Source organism: Amia ocellicauda, chromosome 6 (genome assembly GCF_036373705.1).
Source record: "Amia ocellicauda isolate fAmiCal2 chromosome 6, fAmiCal2.hap1, whole genome shotgun sequence".
Taxonomy (NCBI): Eukaryota; Metazoa; Chordata; class Actinopteri; order Amiiformes; family Amiidae; genus Amia; species Amia ocellicauda.
Window position 1 is genome coordinate 49,752,505 of NC_089855.1, and position 8,326 is coordinate 49,760,830.

Sequence of the window (8,326 nt, forward strand, 5' to 3'; positions counted from 1 at the left end):
GCTTGTAAAAAACCGAGGTCTCACTGAAAGAATGCCCTGACGTGGTTGCTTCCAAGCTAGCTGGTTTACAAAGTTCCTTTTCGCTTTAACGATGATTTCCAAGAAGGGAAATAATCTATCTGTAATCTGTCAACACAGGCACCTTCTTCTCCATTAAGCCATGCGGTCACCACCAGGAAGATGAACGCACCAGGCCGACCCGGAGTTTTCGCCAATTCGTCTCCAAGCCTCCCAAGAGGGAACATAAACAGGCCTTATTCGCAGACACAGGCCCTCACGCAGGGAGACCACCGCTTCACCGCCGCTGCCCCTGCCAAGGGCCCCAGGTCCCACCGCGACTTGAACTCGGATCGCTGGATTCAGAGTCCAGAGTGCTAACCATTACACCATGGAACCAAGCCGGCTGCCCACCGCTTGCCCGTGACGAAGGTTTCTGCTCTACGCACACGTCTCGCTCTGTCGCACGGCCAAGTCCAGAGTGAGCCAAGTTGCGCCCAGAGTGCTGCGTGTGGCGGGTCACTTCCGGAGCCGTCCCTGGTGGTCTAGTGGTCAGGATTCGGCGCTCTCACTGCCGCGGCCAGGGTTCGATTCCCGGTCAGGGAAGGTGGATCTGTTGCTCTTCCCCTGGGACCTGTGAGTAGATAATAGGGTTTTTTGGGCGCGGCCTATTTTGTTATGACGTATGCCCTAAGCTTATTAATATTCCTACGTCATAATTGGGGGGCGTGATTTTAGAGTTATTTCCTTAATTATTCCTACGTCATATTCGTCAGAAAGTGTACACCCCTAAAACCCTGAACAACAAGGCCACCCATAAAGACCCCCCCCCCCCCTGAAGGCAACGCCCCGAAACTCTCCTCTCTATTTAAGACCCCGCGCTGCTTTTAGGCAATACCTCTTTAATTCTCAGCATCTGAAACATCCCGCTTCTTCAACATGTCCAGCGACATCAACATGAAACCCCGCAAGAAACAATCCCGGGCAAGGGTTCCTGTACTCACCAATTTGAAGATTGAACGCTCCTGGGTGTTGTTCTGGGGGGGTCGACGGGGTTACCGCTTTAAAAGGGATCCCAGCTATGTTGGAGTGGAGCTTTTTGCTTTGGGAGAGAAGGAGGGTACGTTGGAACCTTTTGAGACGGTGATTGAATACTCTTTTGAGGACTGGTTGAAGGTGATGGCATGGAGAGACCTGGGGCTTGTGGATAAGACTCTAGAAGGCTTGCAAGAGGGTCCAAGAGAAGGCGAAACGGAGTCTCCGACTCAGAGTTTTGAAAGGTGTGAATGGGAAAGCTTGCAGAACTACGGTACAGTGGTGAAGAGTCTATCTCTAACTACTGATCGTAAGGTTTTGTTTAGCAGTACCCTGATTACAAACCCTATTGAAGGGGTTGTGGAGGATCCAGAAAAACAGGTTACTGAAATTATGTTTGACGCCGTGGACTGGCCGTTCTTGAAGGAGGTCATAAACTGTATAAATGATGGTTTTGACATCTTGACCAAATGTTCACAACTGGATTCTGTTAGAAGGAGAATATGCTGGATTATGGATTATATATCCCCCTTGAATGACGACGACGATGATAAAACAGACGACCTGTGGGGGGTTGGAGGGGGGTCTGACGGCTCAGGGTCTACTCTCTTCTAAGAGGGCGGTGTGTCGTGACGTAGTGAAGAGATAGGATAAAAGGCGCAACAATTCATTCATGGTTTAAAATTAAAGAGAATGTCTTACCCGAAAGCTGCGGACATCGACAGGCTCTACAGGCCTCTTCAAACCCGGGATCACCCCTGGTTCTATTCCCCAGATTTTGTATACACTCCGGAACCCTCTGACTGCGGTTACCCTCCAAGACCTCAGACCCCGGTCCCTCAGGACGAAACAACATGCGGAGCGATGGATGTCCAAATGAGTCTCGGGGATCCCCAGCCTCTGGAGCTCATGGAGGGCCTCGATTTTGCCGAACTGTCTACCGTCTGTGCGTCTCAGGAGGGGGTCAGTCCAATGGATGTAGAAACACCCCACAAACCACCAGGCGACCCAATGAGCATCGGACGGTCTCGGGGGCGTGATGAAGACGCAGGATTTATGCCCGGGGTAGGTGTCCAAGTAAGCAGAGTGGTTAAAAGCACCCTGGTGTATATTCTGAGTGCTCTCATCGACCGAGCTCTGAAAGAAGTCTGTCGGGGGTGTGAAGTGAATCACCCCAGTCAGTTGAGACACAGTTGTTTGTTTGAACCAGACCGTTACTATTTCCTGTTCTATTTCAACGTGTTTTACAGAAGACTGAACAAACCGTGGCTGAAACCGGCACTAATCAAGGCTCTGTCTTACTCCCACATACATGTCACTGCTGGACAAGTCCAGAAAATCATAGATGAGATTTTGCTGGAGCTGAAAAAGGAGCCGTTTATAATAGAGAAACTTGGGCAGCTGCTCAATGACCTGGATGAGCCAAGTAGAAAAACCGCTGGCAAGCTAAAAGCTTATTTCTTCCGTAAAGAAGTTAAAGCTGGGGGCAGCGACGAAGAATTCGACATCTACGCCACTGATTCAGACTCTGACCTGAACTAAGGGACTTTGAACATGGGGAATGTTCTGGACTGCTGCTGCAACTGGTTCTGTCATCAACACTCTGCAGCTAACCTGAGAGCGCTATTACACCATGTGCTTGACAGAAAAGTAGCCAACGCGAGCCTTTTCTCTACAGATTTAACCATCGATGAGGATCAACTTTCAAACCTGGAAAAGTTAATGGTTGCTGTAACAAAGACCGGGGGGTACGAACACTGGGATGAAGCGCTCAAGGGGGCCAAGAATGATATTAGGCCATTTCATCAACATCTGTATGACCTTTTACTGAGCATGTTTAATACCCCTCTGTTTACTTTTAAAATAGGTCATATTGTTGTTTTATTTACATATGTAACTGAGGTGTGTGCCTACAAGATAAAGAAACAGGTATTTGTTGATATAGATCAAGTAACCAATCATCTGATTTCTTTTTGTCTGGACCGTAGAAAAAATTGTTGTGTATGTTATACTTTTCTCAAATGTCTAAAAAGGGGTATCTGCTCTCCTGAAGTTGAATAAAAAACCTTGTATAAAAACTTTGCGCATAGTGTGGGTCTGTGTGTTTATTTGGCAGAATGACTCGGCAAGCTCCCCAAATGCATGAACTATACTACAACCCAGCCAAGATTGGGGGTTTGGCGGGTAAGAAGGGTTTTCAAAGAGGACTCGCTGAGGCCGGCGTGAAGGTTAATGATGTGGTTGTTTCAGAATGGTTACGGGAACAAGACGCCTATACCTTACATAAACCTCTCAGGATTAACTTTAAAAGAAACCGTGTATATGCAACTGACATAGACTCACAATGGCAAATGGATCTAGTCGATATGTCAAATTTATCAAAACATAACAATGGTCACAAATTTATGTTGATGTGTATCGATGTGTTATCAAAATATGCCTGGGCTCGCATTCTACATAATAAAACAGGTCGGGCGGTGACAAGGGCCTTTGAGGATATATTGTCCCAGGGACGATGTCCTAAAAAACTGCAGACTGATAAAGGAAAAGAGTTTCTCAACAGAGAATTTCAGAATCTACTGAAGAGACACAAAATACATCATTTCACCACCGGTAATGAGCTTAAGGCATCGGTGGTGGAGAGGTTTAACCGCACCATAAAGACCAAAATGTGGAGATATTTTACAGCGGTCAACACGTTCAAGTATTTTGATAAAGTTCAGGATTTTATCGATGCTTACAACCAAGGGTATCACGCCAGTATTAAAATGAAGCCTATAGATGTTGATCAAAGTAATTCTTTTAAGGTCTATAAAAAATTATACGGCCCATTTATTAAGAAGGGGAAAACTACTTATAAGTTCAACATCGGTGATGTGGTTCGCGTTTCAAAGCTAAGGAGTACTTTTGCCAAAGGTTATGAACAAACATTTTCTGACGAATATTTTACAGTTACCGAACAGGTGGCTAGAGACCCCCCCGTGTACCGGTTAAAAGACTATGACGGGGAGGATATAGAAGGAACGTTTTACGAAGCCGAGTTACAAAAAATTATTGTGGGTAAAGACATTGTATACAGAGTTGAAAAGATATTAGCTGAGAAAACCCAGAACCGGAAAAAATATGTGTCGGTGAAATGGCTTGGATGGCCTGAAAAGTTCAATAGTTGGGTCCTGGAACAACAGGTTTGTGATATTCAAGCCTTATAACAACATGCCCGCTGGTGTGATGGGGTCATTACTTTCGATACTCAAGATGGAATCAGGAGGCTTCTACGTGACTCTACCCAGTAACGCCTCTCTCGATATATACCCTAAAAATGAAATATCCAGTTATACGGTACAATTTGGAAAATCTATAGATCTAAGGGGGTCGTGGGAAGTGGGGTTGGCGGAAATACAGTATCCTTACACTTGGGCTGTTTTACAAGATAAGGATGCCACCTTCGCCATTTTTGACGATGTTAAAAAGAGTCAATGGACATTCACGATGCAAGGAGGTTATTATGACAATGTGGATACAATATTAGATGAGATGCATAAACAGTTCTCAGAAGGCACCCCCAACATCAAGCTATATTACAACCCTATTAAAAACAGAGTGTACAAGGTGTCAAAACCTGGTATTAGCATTCAAACCAAAGGACAACTGGGGCGTATATTAGGGTTCTATTCTGACACAGAGAGCAGGTTCTCAGAAGTGGTGGCACCCTTCCCGGCTGACATCAGTGGCGGCTTTTACACTCTTTATGTGTATACGGATATCATAACACACCAGAGGGTCGGGGATAGCTATGTCCCCCTTTTGAGAAATGTACTTATTAAAGGTAAAAGCAATGACATGGTCACAATTACTTATGACAAGCCACACTACGTACCAGTCTCAAAGACCCACTTTGACCATGTTTTCACAGGTGGATGTGACCCTGGGAGATCGGCTCATTAGTCAAAGCAGCAATACTTACCCCTATAGGGCCATGATGGAGTGTATCCTTAATTATAGTGAGGAGACCCTAAGCAAACAGTTCAGCCCCGGCCTTTTCTTCAAAGACACCCCGGAAGCTATGGACGACCAGGATCCAGAGGGACTCAATAAGGGTTTGCAAAAAAGAACGGCCTTTTCAACAGAAGGGAGGACCTTTGAGCTAATGGGACATATTCATGCAGACATATTTTTCCAAGAAAAACTCATGCTCAACCGGGTAGACATTAAAATTAAAATGATCCGTAGTAAAAGTGCTTTTTGTCTGATGACCCCTGATACTGAAAAATATAAACTGACCATATTATCGGCCTCGCTGTTTGTGAAAAAAGTATCCGTCTCCCCGGCGGTTAAACTAGGACATGCGCAGGCTTTAATGACGGCAAACGCCAAGTACCCGATCGAAAGAGTCTAAATGAAAGTCCACAGTATCCCCGCAGGGACACGAGTGATGAACCAGGAAAATCTGTTTCTAGGCCAGCTCCCAAAACAGGTTATTATAGGTCTCGTGGATAATGATGCATTTACCGGGGTTTACAACAAGAACCCCTTTAACTTTAAACATTATAACGCGGAATTTATAGCACTGTACGTCGATGGTGTGCAGGTTCCATCCAGACCTTTTCAACCTGACTTTGAAAACGGCAACGCGGTTCGTGAATATTACAGTCTAGTACTGGCTACGGGTCGCCATCTCAAGGATCAACCTCTGCTGATCGATCGCCGGGAATACTGCAGCGGTTACACCCTGTACGGTTTCAACCTGACCCCTGACGAAGAGTGTGGACAACATTTTTCACTGATGAAGACGGGCAATATGCGTTTGGAGATGCGTTTCAAGCAGCCTCTACCACGCACTTTAAATATGGTCGTGTATGCTGTGTTTGACAACATTATTGAGGTGAATCAGAGGAGAAACGTTCTGTATGATTATTATTAAAATGAACACCAGAGAGCTCAACCACATCATGAATGCCCTGGACGGCTCACGGAAAGTGTTTCAAGGAGTCTACGCCTGCGACCAGCTGCCTAAATTTAAGATCAAGAATTTACCTGCAATGTACATAATCAACACACACCCTAAAAATATGCCCGGAGAACATTGGCTGGCTATTTATCTAAGGGAGGACCACCGTCGTGAATTTTTTGATTCCTATGGAAACCCCCCGGATTTCAGACCTTTCCCTCGGAAGATCAATAACTTTCTTCTCAACAACTGTCAAGAAACCATTTACAGCGGTTGTCAAGTAAAAAGTCTACAGACCTTCACTTGTGGTCAACACTGTGTGTTTTTCTTATATCATAGATCTTAAAGAAGGCCATACCCCGATATTATGGCCTTGTACAGTGAGGATTTAGGCCAAAATGATAAAAAAGTGGCAGAGTTTGTCAGGACACTGTGGACCCCCCCTTATAACACAATTACTTACGACCCTAGCCAGCCATGTATACAGATGGGGTGTTCTTGTGAGGATTTTAAAAGATGTCATGCGTGTTAAAGTGAAAAAATAATGAAAACAGCCTTTGAATCATTAGTTTTGTTTTTATTCAACACAAATCTTATACAAAGCAGGGTTATGTTATAAATAAATGTACAACATTTGAAAATAAAAATAAAAAATAAAAAAATTGTTTGTCGGTTCCTTATTTACAGGGGAGACAAATAAAAACATGAGATTAATAAGCTTCCCAACGATGGATAGATCCTGAGGAGGGTTGCTCAACACGGTCAGAGTAATGAGATATCGGCGTCAGATCAGTCACCACCTCTTTACACAGACGGATTTTTTGTCGCGTTTCCTGGTTAGGGACTGTTGATTGGGGCATGTTCAGACAGGCCATCGCCTGTAGGAAAGCATTCCAGCCTACAGGTCGGCGACTATCGGGTACCTTATTAGTGCTAGTGACACTCTTCAACAAATCAAACATGTGTGAACCTTTGATCAGTTGTCCTTTAAAAACAAATTCACCCTGTTCATTCCAAGTCGTTACCCGCGGTTTCTGAACCATTTTGTGCAGAATATATTCTGCATGTCTTTTGCTTCTGGCCGGCATGTTTCTCAAAACATCCGTTACAACATCTCCCTCTGAACTCTCAACAGGTTCGGGCACCGCAACATCTTTATCAACCGTACCCCCCGCATCAGTCCCAGAACCATTTTCTTGAGAGGCCATGGTTAAAGTTAAAATGTTTTGATCTTTTTCACCCTGTCTAACCAGACGGAGGTAGCGCTGTAACGTGTTGCTATACATCTGGGCTTTGGAATACTGATTTAAATCGGCCCTGGCCAGTATAGCTTTCATTTCAGAGTCCAGGTTGTTTTCGGCCATTTGTCTAATGGGCTCTGGCCCGACAACATTTTTTCTCAGTTTCTCAAGCTGCTCCTGAGGGATCAAAAACATTTTCTGAGCATATTCCATTATTAACCCACTCTGGAAGCTAGAAGACTGGTTAGGAAAGGCACGGCTATGCTCAACAGCGGTCCTATAAAACCTCCGGTTTGATTAATCTTCTTTCTTTTTCTTTTAATAGAATACTTCTTATTAGCGATGATCTTGATAACCGCTTTTTGTTTTTTGAGTTTAGAATGTTGAGAAGGGGTTAGGGGTATATTACCGCGTAAGATGTTAAAAGCTATTTCACACAGGGTCTCGATCAAATCCGAGGGGGCCCCTGCCAGCACAGCTTTCCTATGGCGCGGGCTCCCCTCAAATAACATTTGCAAAAGCGGCAGATTTCTTTTAATCCGAACAGACATTCTTATTTATTTCCTTTTCTTTAGCACATACACTGCCGGCCAATCGGGCGGGCACAAACCTGTTCTGAGGCGAAAGTCTTCTGGGGTTTGTGCTTTTAAGTCCACAATCAAGTACCCGTAGGGTTTTTTGGTGGCATCCTCAAATGCCTCCAAAAAGAATTTGGTCTGGTTAGGGTACATTTGACGAGCCAAGACGGTGACCTGTAGTTTATCTCTGGGGTTTTTAAAAAGAATTATATAATTGGCATTTAAATTAATAGTGCGGCTTTTTTTACCTTGAAAAAATAGATTTTGAACTAAATAAATAATACTTAAATTCCTATGATGAGTGTACTTTGTGAAAGCTTTTTCCACTTCACTGTTGTCACCGGCCTGCTCCATCAGGTCATCAAGGATCACTAGATTAGTTTGTCCGGGCGGGAACAGGTCATCGTCACACAACGAGGCGGGGAGACCTTGCACAAATTTCAGATTATTTTTTTTTGATGCCAAATCATCGTAGAGAGGTTGCCAGCAAGAGTAACACCACACTATGTTGTCAAGAGCTTGGGACA

The 8,326-nt window shown here is 44.5% G+C and overlaps 2 non-coding genes across 2 annotated transcripts; one reads left to right on the plus strand and one right to left on the minus strand.

Moving 5' to 3' along the window:
- Window positions 1-324: 324 nt before the first annotated feature.
- On the minus strand, window positions 325-396 carry trnaq-cug (transfer RNA glutamine (anticodon CUG)). Its single transcript has one exon. It is a non-coding gene; the product is annotated as a tRNA-Gln (tRNA).
- A 135-nt stretch (window positions 397-531) lies between these two features.
- On the plus strand, window positions 532-603 carry trnae-cuc (transfer RNA glutamic acid (anticodon CUC)). Its single transcript has one exon. It is a non-coding gene; the product is annotated as a tRNA-Glu (tRNA).
- The last annotated feature ends 7,723 nt before the right edge of the window (window positions 604-8,326 follow it).